Genomic DNA, 25567 nt, shown 5'->3' on the forward strand with positions numbered 1-25567 from the left:
ACAACCCTACCTTATCCAGTCTCTCTTCATAGCTGAAATGCTCCAGCCCAGGCAACATCCTGGTAAATCTCCTCTGTACCCTCTCCAGTGCAATCACATCCTTCTTATAGTGTGGTGGCCAGAACTGTACACAGTACTCCAGCTGTGGCCTAACTAGCGTTTTATACAGCTCCATCATAACCTCCCTGCTCTTATACAAAAGGTCAGAAGTGGGGATGTTCGCTGATGATTGCCCAATGTTCAGCACCATTCACAACTCCTCAGATAGTGAAGCAGCCCGTGACCAGATGCAACAAGACCTGGACAACATTAAGGCTTGAGTTGATAAGTGGCAAGTAACATTCACGCCACACATTTGCCAAGCAATTGACCATCTCAAACAAGAGAGAATCTAACATCTTTCCTTGTTGTTCAATGGCATTATCATCACTGAATCCCCCACTACCAACAATGGGGTTACCATTGACCAGAAACTGAACTGGACCAGCTACACAAACACTGTGGCTACAATAGCAGGCTAGGAGTTATGTGGTGAGTAAATCACCTCCTGACTCCCCAAAGTCTATCCACTATCTGCAAGGCACAAGTCAGGAATGTGATGGAATACTCTCCACTTGCCTGAATGGGTGCAGCTCCAACAACACTCAAGAAGCTCGACACCATCCAGGACAAAGCAGCCCTCTTGATTGGCACCCCATCCACCACTTTCAACATTCACTCCCTCCACCACCGACACAGTGGCAGCAGTGTGTACCATCTACAAGATGCACTGCACCAACTCACCAAGGTTCCTTCGACAGCACCTTCCAAACCTGCAACCTCTAACACCTAGAAGGACAAGGGCAGCTGATGCATGGGAACACCACCACCTGCAAGTTACTCCAAGCCACATGCCATTCTGACTTGGAACTATATCACCGTTACTTCACTGTTGCTGGGTGAAAATCCTGGAATTCCCTTCCGAACAGCACTGTTGTGTACCTGCACCCCAAGGTCTGCAGCAGTTCAAGAAGACAGCGCACCACCACCTTCTCAAGGGTAATTAGGGATGGGCAATAAATGCCGGCCTAATCCCGTGAACGAATAATTAAAAAAAAAACCCTTACTCAAGCTGCCTTAACTCTCTTTCTTGGCATTTCTTCTGGAATATCTTTTCTCTCTCTCTCTCCTGCCTTTTATTATCTTCACATTCCTTTTGGAAGACCCTCTCTTTCTCCCTCTCCTGCCTCTCTTTCTTTTTCCTGTCTCTCCCTTTCTCTTTCCCTGTCTTCTAATTCAAGTTTATTTTGTTCCAGTTGTGTCTTTGCTAACACTACTCTGTCTGGGTCTATTTCTAACACTGCTTCTGCGTCTTCAAATTCAAGGGAACAATGGTTGGCCACTAGACTTAGGAGTTCAGACTTCCTAGCCTTGCCATGTTCAGTGATCCCACACTGCTCAGCCATTTTTATCAACTCCTCCATAGACAGTGCTTTTACCTTATCCCACTAACTCACCTTGGCTTGGAGAGCTATTCGCTTCAGTTGCAGACATGTTAGCATTCAATCACACACAACCACAAGAAAATCTGTATTGATTTGCTCTTTTTGATTGCGAACAATTTGGCTTCCTACTTCCAATTTCACTCGTTCGTCCATGGATAACAATTCCGATGCTAGCACCCAATTTTCTGTTATGACCAGATGAGAAAGGAGTCTAGGGGTCTGTTATTATCTTCACCTGGTCTTATTGTAACAGGGTTTAATTATAAACACACTATGTTCTGAGCTCCCGCTTTGTAAATAAAAGCAAAATACTGCGGATGCTGGAAATATGAAATAAAAACAAGAAATGCTGGAATCACTCAGCAGGTCTGGCAGCATCTGTGGAAAGAGAAGCAGAGTTAACGTTTCGGGTCACTGACCCGAACGTCACTGACCCGAAACGTTAACTCTGCTTCTCTTTCCACAGATGCTGCCAGACCTGCTGAGTGATTCCAGCATTTCTTGTTTCTATTCCCGCTTTGTAAATCCTTGTTCACAACTTTCCAATTATAAGGCAAAGAAATGAGCACAAACAGGCTTTCTTTGGTTTAAAGAAGAAAGATGAAATATATTAAACCTTAAACTTAAACTCAAACTCTAATACGGTTTATGCCTACGGATATACAACGTGCCCACGCTAGCATGCACACGATAAACACATGCATATAGGGACTGATAAGAGCAGAAGAAAAGATAAGTAGAACAGTTTGAGGCAATCTCTTATCACTGTGCTTCGAGCTCGCTGTAGTCCGTGATTGAAGATATGGTCTTGCGTTTCAATGGGGCCCAGTGTTCCAGTTAAACCTTGTTCATGTAGGAGACTTTTTCTCTCTGAGTTTACATGTCTTCAACAGTTTCCGAATCTGGTGAAAGTGAGATGATGGCAGACAGGAGAGGCTGTAATTCTTGCTTCAGTTCCAGGAGAGATCTTTACTCCAGGCTTTGTCTAAGTTCAAAATCCTTTGTTGGAAGCTCAAATTCACTGCAACAGCCAGTAGGTCACATGACTAAAACTGGTCTGACCACTTCTTCTGTATATTGGAGAAGCAACGACTGGGACCCCATTGTTCCAACACTGCTAGTTCGATGCAAATGTCCTTCCAGTCTGATTACAGATCCACAGCCAGCATGTTTCTGATGTCAGCTGTTCCACAAAGGCCTTTCCACAGGAGGATCAAGGACAATGTGTTGGCCATGGCTCACCCGAGACAAAAGGTGATGAGTTCAACTTCGTCTCCAAATAGCTGAACACAAAATCCACGCTGACAATCTCAGTGTAATACTGAGAGACCACTGCATTGTCGGAGGGTCAGTACTGAGAGACCACTGCACTGTCGGAGGGTCAGTACTGAGAGACCACTGCACGTTCAGAGGGTCAGTACTAAGAGAGCACGGCAATGTCGGAGGGCCAGTATTGAGGGAGAGCTGCACTGTCGGAGGGTCAGTACTGAGGGAGTGCTGCACCGTCAGAGGGTCAGTACTGAGGGAGTGCTGCACTGTTGGAGGGTCAGTACTGAGGGAGTGCTGCACTGTCAGAGGGACAGTACTGAGGGAGGGCTGCACTGTTGGAGGGTCAGTACTGAGAGAGCACTGCACTGTCGGAGGGTCAGTACTGAGAGAGCACTGCAATGTCGGAGGGCCAGTATTGAGGGAGAACTGCACTGTCGGAGGGTCAGTACTGAGGGAGTGCTGCACTGTTGGAGGGTCAGTACTGAGTGAGTGCTGAACAGTTGGAGGGTCAGTACTGAGGGGGTGATGCACTGTCGGAGGGTCAGTACTGATGGAGTGCTGCACTGTCGGAAGGTCAGTACTGAGGGAGCGCAGCACTGTCGGAGGGTCAGTACTGAGGGAGTGCTGCACTGTCGGAGGGTCAGTACTGAGGGAATGCTGCACTGTCGGAAGGTCAGTACTGAGGGAGCGCCGCACTGTCGGAGGGTCAGGACTGAGGGAGTGCTGCACCGTTGGAGGGTCAGTGCTGAGGCAGTGCTGCACTGTCGGAAGGTCAGTACTGAGGGAGTGCTGCACTGTCGGAGGGTCAGTACTGAGGGAGTGCTGCACTGTCGGAGGGTCAGTACTGAGGGAATGCTGCACTGTCGGAAGGTCAGTACTGAGGGAGCGCTGCACTGTCGGAGGGTCAGGACTGAGGGAGTGCTGAACAGTTGGAGGGTCAGTACTGAGGGGGTGCTGCACTGTCGGAGGGTCAGTACTGAGGGAGTGCTGCACTGTCGGAAGGTCAGTACTGAGGGAGTGCTGCACTGTCGGAGGGTCAGTACTGAGGGAGTGCTGCACTGTCGGAGGGTCAGTACTGAGGGTGTGCTGCACTGTCGGAGGGTCAGTACTGAGGCAGTGCTGCACTGTCGGAGGGTCAGTACTGAGGGTGTGCTGCACTGTCGGAGGGTCAGTACTGAGGGAGTGCTGCACTGTCGGAGGGTCAGGAGGGAGCGCTGCACTGTCGGAGGGTCAGTACTGAGGGAGCGCCGCACTGTCGGAGGGTCAGGACTGAGGGAGTGCTGCACTGTCGGAGGGTCAGTACTGAAGGAGTGCTGCACTGTCGGAGGGTCAGCACTGAGGGAGGGCTGCACTGTCGGAGGGTCAGTACTGAGGGAGTGCTGCACTGTCGGAGGGTCAGTACTGAGGGAGTGCTGCACTGTCGGAGGGTCAGTACTGAGGGAGTGCTGCACTGTCGGAGGGTCAGGACTGAGGGAGTGCTGCACTGTCGGAGGGTCAGTACTGAGGGAGTGCTGCACTGTCGGAGGGTCAGTACTGAGGGAGTGCTGCACTGTCGGAGGGTCAGTACTGAGGGAGTGCTGCACTGTCGGAGGGTCAGGACTGAGGGAGTGCTGCACTGTCGGAGGGTCAGTACTGAGGGAGTGCTGCACTGTCGGAGGGTCAGGACTGAGGGAGTGCTGCACTGTCGGAGGGTCAGTACTGAGGGAGTGCTGCACTGTCGGAGGGTCAGGACTGAGGGAGTGCTGCACTGTCGGAGGGTCAGGACTGAGGGAGTGCTGCACTGTCGGAGGGTCAGTACTGAGGGAGTGCTGCACTGTCGGAGGGTCAGGACTGAGGGAGAGCTGCACGATGTGAATGGCCATTTTTTGGATGAGCTGTTGAAACCACCTGTCCTTATTGGCTCCCAGTCAAGCAACGCCATGGTTTGTGAACCGTTCATGTCGGTTTACAAGTCCCTCCATGGCCTCGATAACCTCCCTCCCTGCCCAGTTGTCACTCACTATCCGAATGTCTCCTCCTGGAACTTTCCCGCCCGCAACTGACACCACGTGCCAGCTCCAAAGCGGGATTACCCAGCCCCGCCCCAGACTGCGTGCGCAATCATGGCCGAGTTCCTGGTCCCCGCCTCGGAATGCGCGCGCTGATCGAGACCAGCCCTGGACGCCCCGCCCCCAGGTCGTGAGTCCACGTGACGCTTCCCGGCTGTGCGACGGCTTCAGCTGGTGACGTGTTTCCTGTCACCGGAAGTTTGGGATTGTCCACCGCTCGGTGCCGACCCGGTGCGGTCTCCAGGTTCTGGCGCCGGTGGCAGCGGAGAGGCCTCCCGCACTGAAACTCGCATCAGCACCGGGGAGCTGGCACGGGGCGACCTGCAGACATCCAGTAGCCGGAGTACACCAGCAGCAGTAGCCGGGGGCCGCGGAGAGGCCTACCCGCCCCGGCCGGGATACAGCGCGGGGCTGCATTCCGAGCATAGCCCGGTGCTGCCCACCCAGGGACAGCGCAGAAGCACGGAGCGGGTGCCTGGGCCCGAGGACTGGTTACAGGCCGGGATCGGCGGAGCCCCGAGTAGGAGGTAGGAGGCCCGGGACAGTCTCTCTCTCAGCGGGTTAAAGTGTCCCAGGGACATTCTCTCTCTCAGCGGGTTACAGTGTCCCAGGGACAGTCTCTCTCTCACAGCGGGTTACAGTGTCCCAGGGACATTCTCTCTCTCAGCGGGTTACAGTGTCCCAGGGACAGTCTCTCTCTCAGCGGGTTACAGTGTCCCAGGGACAGTCTCTCTCTCACAGCGGGTTACAGTGTCCCAGGGACAGTCTCTCTCTCACAGCGGGTTACAGTGTCCCAGGGACAGTCTCTCTCTCTCTCAGCGGGTTACAGTGTCCCAGGGACAGTCTCTCACACAGCGGGTTACAGTGTCCCAGGGACAGTCTCTCTCTCACACAGCGGGTTACAGTGTCCCAGGGACAGTCTCTCTCTCTCTCGGCGGGTTACAGTGTCCCAGGGACAGTCTCTCACACAGCGGGTTACAGTGTCCCAGGGACAGTCTCTCTCTCTCTCGGCGGGTTACAGTGTCCCAGGGACAGTCTCTCACACAGCGGGTTACAGTGTCCCAGGGACAGTCTCTCTCTCTCTCAGCGGGTTACAGTGTCCCAGGGACAGTCTCTCACACAGCGGGTTACAGTGTCCCAGGGACAGTCTCTCTCTCTCTCAGCGGGTTACAGTGTCCGAGGGACAGTCTCTCTCTCACAGCGGGTTACAGTGTCCCAGGGACAGTCTCTCTCTCTCTCAGCGGGTTACAGTGTCCCAGGGACAGTCTCTCACACAGCGGGTTACAGTGTCCCAGGGACAGTCTCTCTCTCACACAGCGGGTTACAGTGTCCCAGGGACAGTCTCTCTCTCTCTCGGCGGGTTACAGTGTCCCAGGGACAGTCTCTCACACAGCGGGTTACAGTGTCCCAGGGACAGTCTCTCTCTCTCTCGGCGGGTTACAGTGTCCCAGGGACAGTCTCTCACACAGCGGGTTACAGTGTCCCAGGGACAGTCTCTCTCTCTCTCAGCGGGTTACAGTGTCCCAGGGACAGTCTCTCACACAGCGGGTTACAGTGTCCCAGGGACAGTCTCTCTCTCTCTCAGCGGGTTACAGTGTCCCAGGGACAGTCTCTCTCTCTCTCGGCGGGTTACAGTGTCCCAGGGACAGTCTCTCTCTCTCACACAGCGGGTTACAGTGTCCCAGGGACAGTCTCTCTCTCTCTCGGCGGGTTACAGTGTCCCAGGGACAGTCTCTCTCTCTCTCACACAGCGGGTTACAGTGTCCCAGGGACAGTCTCTCTCTCTCTCGGCGGGTTACAGTGTCCCAGGGACAGTCTCTCACACAGCGGGTTACAGTGTCCCAGGGACAGTCTCTCTCTCTCACACAGCGGGTTACAGTGTCCCAGGGACAGTCTCTCTCTCTCTCGGCGGGTTACAGTGTCCCAGGGACAGTCTCTCACACAGCGGGTTACAGTGTCCCAGGGACAGTCTCTCTCTCTCACACAGCGGGTTACAGTGTCCCAGGGACAGTCTCTCTCTCTCTCGGCGGGTTACAGTGTCCCAGGGACAGTCTCTCACACAGCGGGTTACAGTGTCCCAGGGACAGTCTCTCTCTCTCTCGGCGGGTTACAGTGTCCCAGGGACAGTCTCTCACACAGCGGGTTACAGTGTCCCAGGGACAGTCTCTCTCTCTCTCACAGCGGGTTACAGTGTCCCAGGGACAGTCTCTCACACAGCGGGTTACAGTGTCCCAGGGACAGTCTCTCTCTCTCACACAGCGGGTTACAGTGTCCCAGGGACAGTCTCTCTCTCTCACACAGCGGGTTACAGTGTCCCAGGGACAGTCTCTCTCTCTCTCACAGCGGGTTACAGTGTCCCAGGGACAGTCTCTCTCACAGCGGGTTACAGTGTCCCAGGGACAGTCTCTCTCTCTCTCACAGCGGGTTACAGTGTCCCAGGGACAGTCTCTCTCACAGCGGGTTACAGTGTCCCAGGGACAGTCTCTCTCACAGCGGGTTACAGTGTCCCAGGGACAGTCTCTCTCTCTCTCACAGCGGGTTACAGTGTCCCAGGGACAGTCTCTCTCTCTCTCGGCGGGTTACAGTGTCCCAGGGACAGTCTCTCTCACAGCGGGTTACAGTGTCCCAGGGACAGTCTCTCTCACAGCGGGTTACAGTGTCCCAGGGACAGTCTCTCTCTCTCTCACAGCGGGTTACAGTGTCCCAGGGACAGTCTCTCTCTCAGCGGGTTACAGTGTCCCAGGGACAGTCTCTCTCTCTCTCACAGCGGGTTACAGTGTCCCAGGGACAGTCTCTCTCTCTCTCACAGCGGGTTACAGTGTCCCAGGGACAGTCTCTCTCTCTCTCACAGCGGGTTACAGTGTCCCAGGGACAGTCTCTCTCTCTCTCACAGCGGGTTACAGTGTCCCAGGGACAGTCTCTCTCTCTCTCACAGCGGGTTACAGTGTCCCAGGGACAGTCTCTCTCTCTCTCTCTCACAGCGGGTTACAGTGTCCCAGGGACAGTCTCTCTCTCTCTCTCTCACAGCGGGTTACAGTGTCCCAGGGACAGTCTCTCTCTCTCTCACAGCGGGTTACAGTGTCCCAGGGACAGTCTCTCTCTCTCTCGGCGGGTTACAGTGTCCCAGGGACAGTCTCTCTCACAGCGGGTTACAGTGTCCCAGGGACAGTCTCTCTCACAGCGGGTTACAGTGTCCCAGGGACAGTCTCTCTCTCTCTCACAGCGGGTTACAGTGTCCCAGGGACAGTCTCTCTCTCTCTCACAGCGGGTTACAGTGTCCCAGGGACAGTCTCTCTCTCTCTCGGCGGGTTACAGTGTCCCAGGGACAGTCTCTCTCTCTCTCACAGCGGGTTACAGTGTCCCAGGGACAGTCTCTCTCTCTCTCGGCGGGTTACAGTGTCCCAGGGACAGTCTCTCTCTCTCTCGGCGGGTTACAGTGTCCCAGGGACAGTCTCTCTCTCTCTCTCACAGCGGGTTACAGTGTCCCAGGGACAGTCTCTCTCTCTCTCAGCGGGTTACAGTGTCCCAGGGACAGTCTCTCTCACAGCGGGTTACAGTGTCCCAGGGACAGTCTCTCTCTCTCTCACAGCGGGTTACAGTGTCCCAGGGACAGTCTCTCTCTCTCTCACAGCGGGTTACAGTGTCCCAGGGACAGTCTCTCTCTCTCTCGGCGGGTTACAGTGTCCCAGGGACAGTCTCTCTCTCTCTCACAGCGGGTTACAGTGTCCCAGGGACAGTCTCTCTCTCTCTCGGCGGGTTACAGTGTCCCAGGGACAGTCTCTCTCTCTCTCACAGCGGGTTACAGTGTCCCAGGGACATTCTCTCTCTCTCTCTCAGCGGGTTACAGTGTCCCAGGGACAGTCTCTCTCTCTCAGCGGGTTACAGTGTCCCAGGGACAGTCTCTCTCTCTCTCGGCGGGTTACAGTGTCCCAGGGACAGTCTCTCTCTCTCTCACAGCGGGTTACAGTGTCCCAGGGACATTCTCTCTCTCTCTCTCACAGCGGGTTACAGTGTCCCAGGGACAGTCTCTCTCTCTCTCACAGCGGGTTACAGTGTCCCAGGGACATTCTCTCTCTCTCTCTCAGCGGGTTACAGTGTCCCAGGGACAGTCTCTCTCTCACAGCGGGTTACAGTGTCCCAGGGACAGTCTCTCTCACAGCGGGTTACAGTGTCCCAGGGACAGTCTCTCTCTCTCTCACAGCGGGTTACAGTGTCCCAGGGACAGTCTCTCTCTCTCTCGGCGGGTTACAGTGTCCCAGGGACAGTCTCTATCTCTCTCACAGCGGGTTACAGTGTCCCAGGGACAGTCTCTCTCACAGCGGGTTACAGTGTCCCAGGGACAGTCTCTCTCTCTCTCACAGCGGGTTACAGTGTCCCAGGGACAGTCTCTCTCTCTCTCACAGCGGGTTACAGTGTCCCAGGGACAGTCTCTCTCTCTCTCGGCGGGTTACAGTGTCCCAGGGACAGTCTCTCTCTCTCTCACAGCGGGTTACAGTGTCCCAGGGACAGTCTCTCTCTCTCTCGGCGGGTTACAGTGTCCCAGGGACAGTCTCTCTCTCTCTCACAGCGGGTTACAGTGTCCCAGGGACATTCTCTCTCTCTCTCTCAGCGGGTTACAGTGTCCCAGGGACAGTCTCTCTCTCACAGCGGGTTACAGTGTCCCAGGGACAGTCTCTCTCACAGCGGGTTACAGTGTCCCAGGGACAGTCTCTCTCTCTCTCACAGCGGGTTACAGTGTCCCAGGGACAGTCTCTCTCTCTCTCACAGCGGGTTACAGTGTCCCAGGGACAGTCTCTCTCTCTCTCGGCGGGTTACAGTGTCCCAGGGACAGTCTCTCTCTCTCACACAGCGGGTTACAGTGTCCCAGGGACAGTCTCTCTCTCTCAGCGGGTTACAGTGTCCCAGGGACAGTCTCTCTCTCTCTCTCTCACAGCGGGTTACAGTGTCCCAGGGACAGTCTCTCTCTCACACAGCGGGTTACAGTGTCCCAGGGACAGTCTCCATCTCTCACACAGCGGGTTACAGTGTCCCAGGGACAGTCTCTCTCTCTCTCTCACAGCGGGTTACAGTGTCCCAGGGACAGTCTCTCTCTCAGCGGGTTACAGTGTCCCAGGGACAGTCTCTCTCTCAGCGGGTTACAGTGTCCCAGGGACAGTCTCTCTCTCACTCAGCGGGTTACAGTGTCCCAGGAACAGTCTCTCTCTCTCACACAGCGGGTTACAGTGTCCCAGGGACAGTCTCTCTCTCTCTCACAGCGGGTTAGTGTCCCAGGGACAGTCTCTCTCTCTCACAGCGGGTTACAGTGTCCCAGGGACAGTCTCTCTCTCTCTCACAGCGGGTTACAGTGTCCCAGGGACAGTCTCTCTCTCTCTCTCTCACAGCGGGTTACAGTGTCCCAGGGACAGTCTCTCTCTCTCTCACAGCGGGTTACAGTGTCCCAGGGACAGTCTCTCTCTCTCTCAGCGGGTTGCAGTGTCCCAGGGACACTCTCTCTCTCTCGGCGGGTTACAGTGTCCCAGGGACAGTCTCTCTCTCTCACACAGCGGGTTACAGTGTCCCAGGGACAGTCTCTCTCTCTCACACAGCGGGTTACAGTGTCCCAGGGACAGTCTCTCTCTCTCAGCGGGTTACAGTGTCCCAGGGACAGTCTCTCTCTCTCTCTCTCACAGCGGGTTACAGTGTCCCAGGGACAGTCTCTCTCTCACACAGCGGGTTACAGTGTCCCAGGAACAGTCTCTCTCTCTCACACAGCGGGTTACAGTGTCCCAGAGACAGTCTCTCTCTCTCACACAGCGGGTTACAGTGTCCCAGGGACAGTCTCTCTCTCACACAGCGGGTTACAGTGTCCCAGGGACAGTCTCTCTCTCTCACACAGCGGGTTACAGTGTCCCAGGGACAGTCTCTCTCTCTCTCTCAGCGGGTTACCGTGTCCCAGGGACAGTCTCTCTCTCTCTCTCTCACAACGGGTTAGTGTCCCAGGGACAGTCTCTCTCTCTCACACAGCGGGTTACAGTGTCTCAGGGACAGTCTCTCTCTTTCTCTCACAGCGGGTTACAGTGTCCCAGGGACAGTCTCTCTCTCTCTCACAGCGGGTTACAGTGTCCCAGGGACAGTCTCTCTCTCTCACAGCGGGTTACAGTGTCCCAGGGACAGTCTCTCTCTCTCACAGCGGGTTACAGTGTCCCAGGGACAGTCTCTCTCTCTCACAGCGGGTTACAGTGTCCCAGGGACAGTCTCTCTCTCTCACAGCGGGTTACAGTGTCCCAGGGACAGTCTCTCTCTCTCTCTCTCTCTCACAGCGGGTTACAGTGTCCCAGGGACAGTCTCTCTCTCTCTCTCTCTCACAGCGGGTTACAGTGTCCCAGGGACAGTCTCTCTCTCTCACACAGCGGGTTACAGTGTCCCAGGGACAGTCTCTCTCTCTCTCTCTCACAGCGGGTTACAGTGTCCCAGGGACAGTCTCTCTCTCTCCCTCTCTCAGCGGGTTACAGTGTCCCAGGGACAGTCTCTCTCCCTCTCTCAGCGGGTTACAGTGTCCCAGGGACAGTCTCTCTCTCTCTCACAGCGGGTTACAGTGTCCCAGGGACAGTCTCTCTCTCTCACACAGCGGGTTACAGTGTCCCAGGGACAGTCTCGCTCTCTCACACAGCGGGTTACAGTGTCCCAGGGACAGTCTCGCGCTCTCACACAGCGGGTTACAGTGTCCCAGGGACACTCTCTCTCACACAGCGGGTTACAGTGTCCCAGGGACAGTCTCTCTCTCTAACACAGCGGGTTACAGTGTCCCAGAGACCGTCTCTCTCTCTCACAGCGGGTTACAGTGTCCCAGGGACAGTCTCTCTCTCTCTCTCACACAGCGGGTTACAGTGTCCCAGGGACAGTCTCTCTCTCTCACAGCGGGTTAGTGTCCCAGGGACAGTCTCTCTCTCTCACACAGCGGGTTACAGTGTCCCAGGGACAGTCCCTCTCTCTCAGCGGGTTACAGTGTCCCAGGGACAGTCTCTCTCTCTCTCTCACAGCGGATTACAGTGTCCCAGGGACAGTCTCTCTCTCAGCGGGTTACAGTGTCCCAGGGACAGTCTCTCTCTCAGCGGGTTACAGTGTCCCAGGGACAGTCTCTCTCTCACTCAGCGGGTTACAGTGTCCCAGGGACAGTCTCTCTCTCTCACACAGCGGGTTACAGTGTCCCAGAGACAGTCTCTCTCTCTCACACAGCGGGTTACAGTGTCCCAGGGACAGTCTCTCTCTCTCACACAGCGGGTTACAGTGTCCCAGGGACATTCTCTCTCTCTCACACAGCGGGTTACAGTGTCCCAGGGACAGTCTCTCTCTCTCTCTCTCTCAGCGGGTTACCGTGTCCCAGGGACAGTCTCTCTCTCTCTCTCTCTCACAACGGGTTAGTGTCCCAGGGACAGTCTCTCTCTCTCACACAGCGGGTTACAGTGTCCCAGGGACAGTCTCTCTCTTTCTCTCACAGCGGGTTACAGTGTCCCAGGGACAGTCTCTCTCTCTCTCACAGCGGGTTACAGTGTCCCAGGGACAGTCTCTCTCTCTCACAGCGGGTTACAGTATCCCAGGGACAGTCTCTCTCTCTCACAGCGGGTTACAGTGTCCCAGGGACAGTCTCTCTCTCTCACAGCGGGTTACAGTGTCCCAGGGACAGTCTCTCTCTCACATCGGGTTACAGTGTCCCAGGGACAGTCTCTCTCTCTCTCTCTCACATCGGGTTACAGTGTCCCAGGGACAGTCTCTTTCTCTCTCTCTCACAGCGGGTTACAGTGTCCCAGGGACAGTCTCTCTCTCTCTCTCTCTCTCACAGTGGGTTACAGTGTCCCAGGGACAGTCTCTCTCTCTCTCACAGCGGGTTACAGTGTCCCAGGGACAGTCTCTCTCTCTCACACAGCGGGTTACAGTGTCCCAGGGACAGTCTCTCTCTCTCTCTCACAGCGGGTTACAGTGTCCCAGGGACAGTCTCTCTCTCCCTCTCTCAGCGGGTTACAGTATCCCAGGGACAGTCTCTCTCTCTCACAGCGGGTTACAGTGTCCCAGGGACAGTCTCTCTCTCTCTCACACAGCGGGTTACAGTGTCCCAGGGACCGTGTCTCTCTCTCACAGCGGGTTGCAGTGTCCCAGGGACAGTCTCTCTCTCTCTCACAGCGGGTTACAGTATCCCAGGGACAGTCTCTCTCTCTCACAGCGGGTTACAGTGTCCCAGGGACAGTCTCTCTCTCTCTCACACAGCGGGTTACAGTGTCCCAGGGACAGTCTCTCTCTCTCTCACACAGCGGGTTACAGTGTCCCAGGGACAGTCTCTCTCTCTCACACAGCGGGTTACAGTGTCCCAGGGACAGTCTCTCTCTCTCACACAGCGGGTTACAGTGTCCCAGGGACAGTCTCTCTCTCACACAGCGGGTTACAGTTTCCCAGGGACAGTCTCTCTCTCTCTCTCTCACACAGCGGGTTACAGTGTCCCAGGGACTGTCTCTCTCTCTCACACAGCGGGTTACAGTGTCCCAGGGACAGTCTCTCTCTCTCTCTCAGCGGGTTACAGTGTCCCAGGGACAGTCTCTCTCTCTCACAGTGGGTTACAGTGTCCCAGGGACAGTCTCTCTCTCTCTCACACAGCGGGCTACAGTGTCCCAGGGACAGTCTCTCTCTCTCAGCGGGTTACAGTGTCCCAGGGACAGTCTCTCTCTCTCTCACAGCGGGTTACAGTGTCCCAGGGACAGTCTCTCTCTCTCTCTCACAGCGGGTTACAGTGTCCCAGGGACAGTCTCTCTCTCTCACACAGCGGGTTACAGTGTCCCAGGGACAGTCTCTCTCTCACACAGCGGGTTACAGTTTCCCAGGGACAGTCTCTCTCTCTCTCTCTCACACAGCGGGTTACAGTGTCCCAGGGACAGTCTCTCTCTCTCACACAGCGGGTTACAGTGTCCCAGGGACAGTCTCTCTCTCTCTCTCAGCGGGTTACAGTGTCCCAGGGACAGTCTCTCTCTCTCTCACAGTGGGTTACAGTGTCCCAGGGACAGTCTCTCTCTCTCTCACACAGCGGGCTACAGTGTCCCAGGGACAGTCTCTCTCTCTCAGCGGGTTACAGTGTCCCAGGGACAGTCTCTCTCTCTCTCACAGCGGGTTACAGTGTCCCAGGGACAGTCTCTCTCTCTCTCTCACAGCGGGTTACAGTGTCCCAGGGACAGTCTCTCTCTCTCACACAGCGGGTTAGTGTCCCAGGGACAGTCTCTCTTTCTCTCTCACAGCGGGTTACAGTGTCCCAGGGACAGTCTCTCTCTCACACAGCGGGTTACAGTGTCCCAGGGACAGTCTCTCTCTCTCACAGCGGGTTACAGTGTCCCAGGGACAGTCTCTCTCTCTCACAGCGGGTTACAGTGTCCCAGGGACAGTCTCTCTCTCTCACAGCGGGTTACAGTGTCCCAGGGACAGTCTCTCTCTCTCACACAGCGGGTTACAGTGTCCCAGGGACAGTCTCTCTCTCTCACACAGCGGGTTACCGTGTCCCAGGGACAGTCTCTCTCTCTCTCTCTCACAACGGGTTAGTGTCCCAGGGACAGTCTCTCTCTCTCACACAGCGGGTTACAGTGTCCCAGGGACAGTCTCTCTCTCTCTCTCTCTCTCTCACAGCGGGTTACAGTGTCCCAGGGACAGTCTCTCTCTCTCTCTCTCTCTCACAGCGGGTTACAGTGTCCCAGGGACAGTCTCTCTCTCTCACACAGCGGGTTACAGTGTCCCAGGGACAGTCTCTCTCTCTCTCTCACAGCGGGTTACAGTGTCCCAGGGACAGTCTCTCTCTCTCCCTCTCTCAGCGGGTTACAGTGTCCCAGGGACAGTCTCTCTCTCTCACACAGCGGGTTACAGTGTCCCAGGGACAGTCTCGCTCTCTCACACAGCGGGTTACAGTGTCCCAGGGACAGTCTCGCGCTCTCACACAGCGGGTTACAGTGTCCCAGGGACACTCTCTCTCACACAGCGGGTTACAGTGTCCCAGGGACAGTCTCTCTCTCTAACACAGCGGGTTACAGTGTCCCAGGGACCGTCTCTCTCTCTCACAGCGGGTTACAGTGTCCCAGGGACAGTCTCTCTCTCTCTCTCTCACAGCGGGTTAGTGTCCCAGGGACAGTCTCTCTCTCTCACACAGCGGGTTGCAGTGTCCCAGGGACAGTCTCTCTCTCTCAGCGGGTTACAGTGTCCCAGGGACAATCTCTCTCTCTCTCTCACAGCGGGTTACAGTGTCCCAGGGACAGTCTCTCTCTCAGCGGGTTACAGTGTCCCAGGGACAGTCTCTCTCTCAGCGGGTTACAGTGTCCCAGGGACAGTCTCTCTCTCTCTCAGCGGGTTACAGTGTCCCAGGGACAGTCTCTCTCTCTCACACAGCGGGTTACAGTGTCCCAGAGACAGTCTCTCTCTCTCTCACAGCGGGTTACAGTGTCCCAGGGACAGTCTCTCTCTCTCACACAGCGGGTTACAGTGTCCCAGGGACAGTCTCTCTCTCTCACACAGCGGGTTACAGTGTCCCAGGGACAGTCTCTCTCTCTCTCTCTCAGCGGGTTACCGTGTCCCAGGGACAGTCTCTCTCTCTCTCACAACGGGTTAGTGTCCCAGGGACAGTCTCTCTCTCTCACACAGCGGGTTACAGTGTCCCAGGGACAGTCTCTCTCTTTCTCTCACAGCGGGTTACAGTGTCCCAGGGACAGTCTCTCTCTCTCACAGCGGGTTACAGTATCCCAGGGACAGTCTCTCTCTCTCACAGCGGGTTACAGTGTCCCAGGGACAGTCTCTCTCTCACAGCGGGTTACAGTGTCCCAGGGACAGTCTCTCTCTCTCTCTCTCTCACAGCGGGTTACAGTGTCCCAGGGACAGTCTCTCTCTCTCTCTCTCTCTCACAGCGGGTTACAGTGTCCCAGGGACAGTCTCTCTCTCTCACACAGCGGGTTACAGTGTCCCAGGGACAGTCTCTCTCTCTCTCTCACAGCGGGTTACAGTGTCCCAGGGACAGTCTCTCTCTCCTTCTCTCAGCGGGTTACAGTGTCCCAGGGACAGTCTCTCTCTCTCTCACAGCGGGTTACAGTGTCCCAGGGACAGTCTCTCTCTCTCACACAGCGGGTTACAGTGTCCCAGGGACAGTCTCGCTCTCTCACACAGCGGGTTACAGTGTCCCAGGGACAGTCTCGCGCTCTCACACAGCGGGTTACAGTGTCCCAGGGACACTCTCTCTCACACAGCGGGTTACAGTGTCCCAGGGACAGTCTCTCTCTCTAACACAGCGGGTTACAGTGTCCCAGGGACCGTCTCTCTCTCTCACAGCGGGTTACAGTGTCCCAGGGACAGTCTCTCTCTCTCTCTCTCACAGCGGGTTACAGTGTCCCAGGGACAGTCTCTCTCTCTCACAGCGGGTTACAGTGTCCCAGGGACAGTCTCTCTCTCTCACACAGCGGGTTACAGTGTCCCAGGGACAGTCTCTCTCTCTCACACAGCGGGTTACAGTGTCCCAGGGACAGTCTCTCTCTCTCACACAGCGGGTTACAGTGTCCCAGGGACAGTGTCTCTCTCTCACAGCGGGTTACAGTGTCCCAGGGACAGTCTCTCTCTCACAGCGGGTACAGTGTCCCAGGGACAGTCTCTCTCTCTCTCTCACACAGCGGGTTACAGTGTCCCAGGGACAGTCTCTCTCTCTCTCACAGCGGGTTACAGTATCCCAGGGACAGTCTCTCTCTCTCTCACAGCGGGTTACAGTGTCCCAGGGACAGTCTCTCTCTCTAACACAGCGGGTTACAGTGTCCCAGGGACCGTCTCTCTCTCTCACAGCGGGTTACAGTGTCCCAGGGACAGTCTCTCTCTCTCTCTCACAGCGGGTTACAGTGTCCCAGGGACAGTCTCTCTCTCTCACAGCGGGTTACAGTGTCCCAGGGACAGTCTCTCTCTCTCACACAGCGGGTTACAGTGTCCCAGGGACAGTCTCTCTCTCTCACACAGCGGGTTACAGTGTCCCAGGGACAGTGTCTCTCTCTCACAGCGGGTTACAGTGTCCCAGGGACAGTCTCTCTCTCACAGCGGGTACAGTGTCCCAGGGACAGTCTCTCTCTCTCTCACACAGCGGGTTACAGTGTCCCAGGGACAGTCTCTCTCTCTCTCACAGCGGGTTACAGTATCCCAGGGACAGTCTCTCTCTCTCTCACAGCGGGTTACAGTATCCCAGGGACAGTCTCTCTCTCTCACAGCGGGTTACAGTGTCCCAGGGACAGTCTCTCTCTCTCTCACACAGCGGGTTACAGTGTCCCAGGGACCGTGTCTCTCTCTCACAGCGGGTTGCAGTGTCCCAGAGACAGTCTCTCTCTCTCTCACAGCGGGTTACAGTATCCCAGGGACAGTCTCTCTCTCTCACAGCGGGTTACAGTGTCCCAGGGACAGTCTCTCTCTCTCTCACACAGCGGGTTACAGTGTCCCAGGGACAGTCTCTCTCTCTCACACAGCGGGTTACAGTGTCCCAGGGACAGTCTCTCTCTCTCACACAGCGGGTTACAGTGTCCCAGGGACAGTCTCTCTCTCACACAGCGGGTTACAGTTTCCCAGGGACAGTCTCTCTCTCTCTCTCACACAGCGGGTTACAGTGTCCCAGGGACAGTCTCTCTCTCTCACACAGCGGGTTACAGTGTCCCAGGGACAGTCTCTCTCTCTCTCACAGCGGGTTACAGTGTCCCAGGGACAGTCTCTCTCTCACACAGTGGGTTACAGTGTCCCAGGGACAGTCTCTCTCTCTCTCACACAGCGGGCTACAGTGTCCCAGGGACAGTCTCTCTCTCTCAGCGGGTTACAGTGTCCCAGGGACAGTCTCTCTCTCTCTCACAGCGGGTTACAGTGTCCCAGGGACAGTCTCTCTCTCTCACACAGCGGGTTAGTGTCCCAGGGACAGTCTCTCTTTCTCTCTCACAGCGGGTTACAGTGTCCCAGGGACAGTCTCTCTCTCACACAGCGGGTTACAGTGTCCCAGGGACAGTCTCTCTCTCTCACAGCGGGTTACAGTGTCCCAGGGACAGTCTCTCTCTCTCACAGCGGGTTACAGTGTCCCAGGGACAGTCTCTCTCTCTCACAGCGGGTTACAGTGTCCCAGGGACAGTCTCTCTCTCTCACACAGCGGGTTACAGTGTCCCAGGGACAGTCTCTCTCTCTCACACAGCGGGTTACCGTGTCCCAGGGACAATCTCTCTCTCTCTCTTTCACAACGGGTTAGTGTCCCAGGGACAGTCTCTCTCTCTCACACAGCGGGTTACAGTGTCCCAGGGACAGTCTCTCTCTTTCTCTCACAGCGGGTTACAGTGTCCCAGGGACAGTCTCTCTCTCTCTCTCACAGCGGTTTACAGTGTCCCAGGGACAGTCTCTCTCTCACAGCGGGTTACAGTGTCCCATGGACAGTCTCTCTCTCTCACAGCGGGTTACAGTGTCCCAGGGACAGTCTCTCTCTCTCACAGCGGGTTACAGTGTCCCAGGGACAGTCTCTCTCTCACAGCGGGTTACAGTGTCCCAGGGACAGTCTCTCTCTCTCTCTCTCTCTCTCACAGCGGGTTACAGTGTCCCAGGGACAGTCTCTCTCTCTCTCTCTCTCTCACAGCGGGTTACAGTGTCCCAGGGACAGTCTCTCTCTCTCACACAGCGGGTTACAGTGTCCCAGGGACAGTCTCTCTCTCTCTCTCACAGCGGGTGTCAGTGTCCCAGGGACAGTCTCTCTCTCTCCCTCTCTCAGCGGGTTACAGTGTCCCAGGGACAGTCTCTCTCTCTCTCTCACAGCGGGTTACAGTGTCCCAGGGACAGTCTCTCTCTCTCACACAGCGGGTTACAGTGTCCCAGGGACAGTCTCGCTCTCTCACACAGCGGGTTACAGTGTCCCAGGGACAGTCTCGCGCTCTCACACAGCGGGTTACAGTGTCCCAGGGACACTCTCTCTCACACAGCGGGTTACAGTGTCCCAGGGACAGTCTCTCTCTCTAACACAGCGGGTTACAGTGTCCCAGGGACCGTCTCTCTCTCTCACAGCGGGTTACAGTGTCCCAGGGACAGTCTCTCTCTCTCTCTCTCACAGCGGGTTACAGTGTCCCAGGGACAGTCTCTCTCTCTCACAGCGGGTTAGTGTCCCAGGGACAGTCTCTCTCTCTCACACAGAGGGTTACAGTGTCCCAGGGACAGTCTCTCTCTCTAAGCGGGTTACAGTGTCCCAGGGACAGTCTCTCTCTCTCTCACAGCGGGTTACAGTGTCCCAGGGACAGTCTCTCTCTCAGCGGGTTACAGTGTCCCAGGGACAGTCTCTCTCTCAGCGGGTTACAGTGTCCCAGGGACAGTCTCTCTCTCACTCAGCGGGTTACAGTGTCCCAGGGACAGTCTCTCTCTCTCACACAGCGGGTTACAGTGTCCCAGAGACAGTCTCTCTCTCTCACACAGCGGGTTACAGTGTCCCAGGGACAGTCTCTCTCTCTCACACAGCGGGTTACAGTGTCCCAGGGACAGTCTCTCTCTCTCTCAGCGGGTTACCGTGTCCCAGGGACAGTCTCTCTCTCTCTCTCTCTCTCACAACGGGTTAGTGTCCCAGGGACAGTCTCTCTCTCTCACACAGCGGGTTACAGTGTCCCAGGGACAGTCTCTCTCTTTCTCTCACAGCGGGTTACAGTGTCCCAGGGACAGTCTCTCTCTCTCACAGCGGGTTACAGTATCCCAGGGACAGTCTCTCTCTCTCACAGTGGGTTACAGTGTCCCAGGGACAGTCTCTCTCTCACAGCGGGTTACAGTGTCCCAGGGACAGTCTCTCTCTCACAGCGGGTTACAGTGTCCCAGGGACAGTCTCTCTCTCTCTCTCTCTCACAGCGGGTTACAGTGTCCCAGGGACAGTCTCTCTCTCTCTCTCTCTCTCTCTCTCTCTCTCATAGCGGGTTACAGTGTCCCAGGGACAGTCTATCTCTCTCACACAGCGGGTTACAGTGTCCCAGGGACAGTCTCTCTCTCTCTCTCACAGCGGGTTACAGTGTCCCAGGGACAGTCTCTCTCTCTCCCTCTCTCAGCGGGTTTACAGTGTCCCAGGGACAGTCTCTCTCTCTCTCACAGCGGGTTACAGTGTCCCAGGGACAGTCTCTCTCTCTCACACAGCGGGTTACAGTGTCCCAGGGACAGTCTCGCTCTCTCACACAGCGGGTTACAGTGTCCCAGGGACAGTCTCGCGCTCTCACACAGCGGGTTACAGTGTCCCAGGGACACTCTCTCTCACACAGCGGGTTACAGTGTCCCAGGGACAGTCTCTCTCTCTAACACAGCGGGTTACAGTGTCCCAGGGACCGTCTCTCTCTCTCACAGCGGGTTACAGTGTCCCAGGGACAGTCTCTCTCTCTCTCTCGCACAGCGGGTTACAGTGTCCCAGGGACAGTCTCTCTCTCTCACAGCGGGTTACAGTGTCCCAGGGACAGTCTCTCTCTCTCACACAGCGGGTTACAGTGTCCCAGGGACAGTCTCTCTCTCTCACACAGCGGGTTACAGTGTCCCAGGGACAGTCTCTCTCTCTCACAGCGGGTTACAGTGTCCCAGGGACAGTCTCTCTCTCACAGCGGGTACAGTGTCCCAGGGACAGTCTCTCTCTCTCTCACACAGCGGGTTACAGTGTCCCAGGGACAGTCTCTCTCTCTCTCACAGCGGGTTACAGTATCCAGGGACAGTCTCTCTCTCTCTCACAGCGGTTACAGTATCCCAGGGACAGTCTCTCTCTCACAAGCGGGTTACAGTGTCCCAGGGACAGTCTCTCTCTCTCTCACACAGCGGGTTACAGTGTCCCAGGGACCGTGTCTCTCTCTCACAGCGGGTTGCAGTGTCCCAGAGACAGTCTCTCTCTCTCGTCTCACAGCGGGTTACAGTATCCCAGGGACAGTCTCTCTCTCTCTCACAGCGGGTTACAGTGTCCCAGGGACAGTCTCTCTCTCTCTCACACAGCGGGTTACAGTGTCCCAGGGACAGTCTCTCTCTCGTCACTCAGCGGTTACAGTGTCCCAGGGACAGTCTCTCTCTCTCACACAGCGGGTTACAGTGTCCCAGGGACAGTCTCTCTCTCACACAGCGGGTTACAGTTTCCCAGGGACAGTCTCTCTCTCTCTCTCACACAGCGGGTTACAGTGTCCCAGGGACAGTCTCTCTCTCTCACACAGCGGGTTACAGTGTCCCAGGACAGTCTCTCTCTCTCTCACAGCGGGTTACAGTGTCCCAGGGACAGTCTCTCTCTCACACAGTGGGTTACAGTGTCCAGGGACAGTCTCTCTCTCTCTCACACAGCGGGCTACAGTGTCCCAGGGACAGTCTCTCTCTCTCAGCGGGTTACAGTGTCCCAGGGACAGTCTCTCTCTCTCTCACAGCGGGTTACAGTGTCCCAGGGACAGTCTCTCTCTCTCACACAGCGGGTTAGTGTCCCAGGGACAGTCTCTCTTTCTCTCTCACAGCGGGTTACAGTGTCCCAGGGACAGTCTCTCTCTCACACAGCGGGTTACAGTGTCCCAGGGACAGTCTCTCTCTCTCACAGCGGGTTACAGTGTCCCAGGGACAGTCTCTCTCTCTCACAGCGGGGTTACAGTGTCCCAGGGACAGTCTCTCTCTCTCACAGCGGGTTACAGTGTCCCAGGGACAGTCTCTCTCTCTCACACAGCGGGTTACAGTGTCCCAGGGACAGTCTCTCTCTCTCACACAGCGGGTTACCGTGTCCCAGGGACAATCTCTCTCTCTCTCTTTCACAACGGGTTAGTGTCCCAGGGACAGTCTCTCTCTCTCACACAGCGGGTTACAGTGTCCCAGGGACAGTCTCTCTCTTTCTCTCACAGCGGGTTACAGTGTCCCAGGGACAGTCTCTCTCTCTCTCTCACAGCGGTTTACAGTGTCCCAGGGACAGTCTCTCTCTCACAGCGGGTTACAGTGTCCCATGGACAGTCTCTCTCTCTCACAGCGGGTTACAGTGTCCAGGGACAGTCTCTCTCTCTCACAGCGGGTTACAGTGTCCCAGGACAGTCTCTCTCTCACAGCGGGTTACAGTGTCCCAGGGACAGTCTCTCTCTCTCTCTCTCTCTCTCACAAGCGGGTTACAGTGTCCCAGGGACAGTCTCTCTCTCTCTCTCTCTCTCACAGCGGGTTACAGTGTCCCAGGGACAGTCTCTCTCTCTCACACAGCGGGTTACAGTGTCCAGGGACAGTCTCTCTCTCTCTCTCACAGCGGGTGACAGTGTCCCAGGGACAGGTCTCTCTCTCTCCCTCTCAGCGGGTTACAGTGTCCCAGGGACAGTCCTCTCCTCTCTCTCTCACAGCGGGTTACAGTGTCCCAGGGACAGTCTCCTCTCTCACACAGCGGGTTACAGTGTCCCAGGGACAGTCTCGCTCTCTCACACAGCGGGTTACAGTGTCCCAGGGGACAGTCTCGCGCTCTCACACAGCGGGTTACAGTGTCCCAGGGACACTCTCCTCTCACACAGCGGGTTACAGTGTCCAGGGACAGTCTCTCTCTCTAACACAGCGGGTTACAGTGTCCCAGGGACCGTCTCTCTCTCTCACAGCGGGTTACAGTGTCCCAGGGACAGTCTCTCTCTCTCTCTCTCACAGCGGGTTACAGTGTCCCAGGGACAGTCTCTCTCTCTCACAGCGGGTTAGTGTCCAGGGACAGTCTCTCTCTCTCACACAGAGAGGTTACAGTGTCCCAGGGACAGTCTCTCTCTCTAGCGGGTTACAGTGTCCCAGGGACAGTCTCTCTCTCTCTCACAGCGGGTTACAGTGTCCCAGGGACAGTCTCTCTCTCAGCGGGTTACAGTGTCCCAGGGACAGTCTCTCTCTCAGCGGGTTACAGTGTCCAGGGACAGTCTCTCTCTCACTCAGCGGGTTACAGTGTCCCAGGGACAGTCTCTCTCTCTCACACAGCGGGTTACAGTGTCCCAGACAGTCTCTCTCTCACACAGCGGGTTACAGTGTCCCAGGGACAGTCTCTCTCTCTCACACAGCGGGTTACAGTGTCCCAGGGACAGTCTCTCTCTCTCTCAGCGGGTTACCGTGTCCCAGGGACAGTCTCTCTCTCTCTCTCTCTCACAACGGGTTAGTGTCCCAGGGACAGTCTCTCTCTCTCACACAGCGGTTACAGTGTCCCAGGGACAGTCTCTCTCTTCTCTCACAGCGGGTTACAGTGTCCCAGGGACAGTCTCTCTCTCTCACAGCGGGTTACAGTATCCCAGGGACAGTCTCTCTCTCTCACAGTGGGTTACAGTGTCCCAGGGACAGTCTCTCTCTCAAGCGGGTTACAGTGTCCCAGGGACAGTCTCTCTCTCACAGCGGGTTACAGTGTCCCAGGGACAGTCTCTCTCTCTCTCTCTCTCACAGCGGGTTACAGTGTCCCAGGGACAGTCTCTCTCTCTCTCTCTCTCTCTCTCTCTCTCTCATAGCGGGTTACAGTGTCCCAGGGACAGTCTCTCTCTCTCACACAGCGGGTTACAGTGTCCCAGGGACAGTCTCTCTCTCTCTCTCACAGCGGGTTACAGTGTCCCAGGGACAGTCTCTCTCTCTCCCTCTCTCAGCGGGTTACAGTGTCCCAGGGACAGTCTCTCTCTCTCTCACAGCGGGTTACAGTGTCCCAGGGACAGTCTCTCTCTCTCACACAGCGGGTTACAGTGTCCCAGGGACAGTCCTCGCTCTCTCACACACAGCGGGTTACAGTGTCCAGGGACAGTCTCGCGCTCTCACACAGCGGGTTACAGTGTCCCAGGGACACTCTCTCTCACACAGCGGGTTACAGTGTCCCAGGGACAGTCTCTCTCTCTAACACAGCGGGTTACAGTGTCCCAGGGACCGTCTCTCTCTCTCACAGCGGGTTACAGTGTCCCAGGGACAGTCTCTCTCTCTCTCTCTCACAGCGGGTTACAGTGTCCCAGGGACAGTCTCTCTCTCTCACAGCGGGTTACAGTGTCCCAGGACAGTCTTCTCTCTCTCTCACAGCGGGTTACAGTGTCCCAGGGACAGTCTCTCTCTCTCACACAGCGGGTTACAGTGTCCCAGGGACAGTCTCTCTCTCTCACACAGCGGGTTACAGTGTCCCAGGGACAGTGTCTCTCTCTCACAGCCGACGGGTTACAGTGTCCCAGGGACAGTCTCTCTCTACGGCGGGGTACAGTGTCCCAGGGACAGTCTCTCTCTCTCTCACACAGCGGGTTACAGTGTCCCAGGGACAGTCTCTCTCTCTCTCACAGCGGGTTACAGTATCCAGGGACAGTCTCTCTCTCACAGCGGGTTACAGTATCCCAGGGACAGTCTCTCTCTCAGCGGGTTACAGTGTCCCAGGGACAGTCTCTCTCTCTCTCACACAGCGGGTACAGTGTCCCAGGGACAGTCTCTCTCTCTCTCACACAGCGGGTTACAGTGTCCCAGGGACAGTCTCTCTCTCTCTCACAGCGGGTTACAGTATCCCAGGGACAGTCTCTCTCTCACAGCGGTTACAGTATCCCAGGGACAGTCTCTCTCTCAGCGGGTTACAGTGTCCAGGACAGTCTCTCTCTCTCTCACACAGCGGGTTACAGTGTCCCAGGGACCGTGTCTCTCTCTCACAGCGGGTTACAGTGTCCCAGGGACAGTCTCTCTCTCTCTCACACAGCGGGTTACAGTGTCCCAGGGACAGTCTCTCTCTCTCACACAGCGGGTTACAGTGTCCCAGGGACAGTCTCTCTCTCACACAGCGGGTTACAGTTTCCCAGGGACAGTCTCTCTCTCTCTCTCTCACACAGCGGGTTACAGTGTCCCAGGGACAGTCTCTCTCTCTCTCACACAGCGGGTTACAGTGTCCCAGGGACAGTCTCTCTCTCTCTCACAGCGGGTTACAGTGTCCCAGGGACAGTCTCTCTCTCTCTCACAAGCGGGTTACAGTGTCCCCAGGGACAGTCTCTCTCTTCTCTCTCACAGCGGGTTACAGTGTCCCAGGGACAGTCTCTCTCTCACACAGCGGGTTACAGTGTCCCAGGGACAGTCTCTCTCTCTCTCTCTCACACAGCGGGTTACAGTGTCCCAGGGACAGTCTCTCTCTCTCACACAGCGGGTTACAGTGTCCAGGGACAGTCTCTCTCTCTCTCACAGCGGGTTACAGTGTCCCAGGGACAGTCTCTCTCTCACACAGTGGGTTACAGTGTCCCAGGGGCAGTCTCTCTCTCTCTCACACAGCGGGCTACAGTGTCGCAGGGGACAGTCTCTCTCTCTCAGCGGGTTACAGTGTCCCAGGGACAGTCTCTCTCTCTCTTCACAGCGGGTTACAGTGTCCCAGGGACAGTCTCTCTCTCTCTCTCACAGCGGGTTACAGTGTCCCAGGGACAGTCTCTCTCACACAGCGGGTTAGTGTCCCAGGGACAGTCTCTCTTTCTCTCTCACAGCGGGTTACAGTGTCCCAGGGACAGTCTCTCTCTCACACAGCGGGTTACAGTGTCCCAGACAGTCTCTCTCTCTCACAGCGGGTTACAGTGTCCCAGGGAACAGTCTCTCTCTCTCACAGCGGGTTACAGTGTCCCAGGGACAGTCTCTCTCTCTCACAGCGGGTTACAGTGTCCCAGGGACAGTCTCTCTCTCTCACAGCGGGTTACAGTGTCCCAGGGACAGTCTCTCTCTCTCACACAGCGGGTTACAGTGTCCCAGGGACAGTCTCTCTCTCTCTCTCACAGCGGGTTACAGTGTCCCAGGACAGTCTCTCTCTCACACAGCGGGTTACAGTGTCCCAGGACAGTCTCT

The 25567-nt window shown here is 56.2% G+C and overlaps 1 protein-coding gene across 5 annotated transcripts in view; it reads left to right on the forward strand.

Annotated features, from left to right (window-relative positions):
* The first annotated feature begins 4984 nt into the window (after window positions 1-4984).
* The window catches only part of usp19 (ubiquitin specific peptidase 19), a 205714-nt gene continuing 185131 nt past the window's right edge, over window positions 4985-25567 (forward strand). For all 5 annotated transcript variants that reach the window (XR_010977002.1, XM_068052211.1, XM_068052208.1 and 2 more), the window contains exon 1: window positions 4985-5328. The gene's annotated coding sequence lies outside the window, so the exon portion shown is untranslated. The remainder of the gene's footprint in view (window positions 5329-25567) is intronic.

Source organism: Heterodontus francisci, chromosome 19 (genome assembly GCF_036365525.1).
Source record: "Heterodontus francisci isolate sHetFra1 chromosome 19, sHetFra1.hap1, whole genome shotgun sequence".
Lineage (NCBI taxonomy): Eukaryota > Metazoa > Chordata > Chondrichthyes > Heterodontiformes > Heterodontidae > Heterodontus > Heterodontus francisci.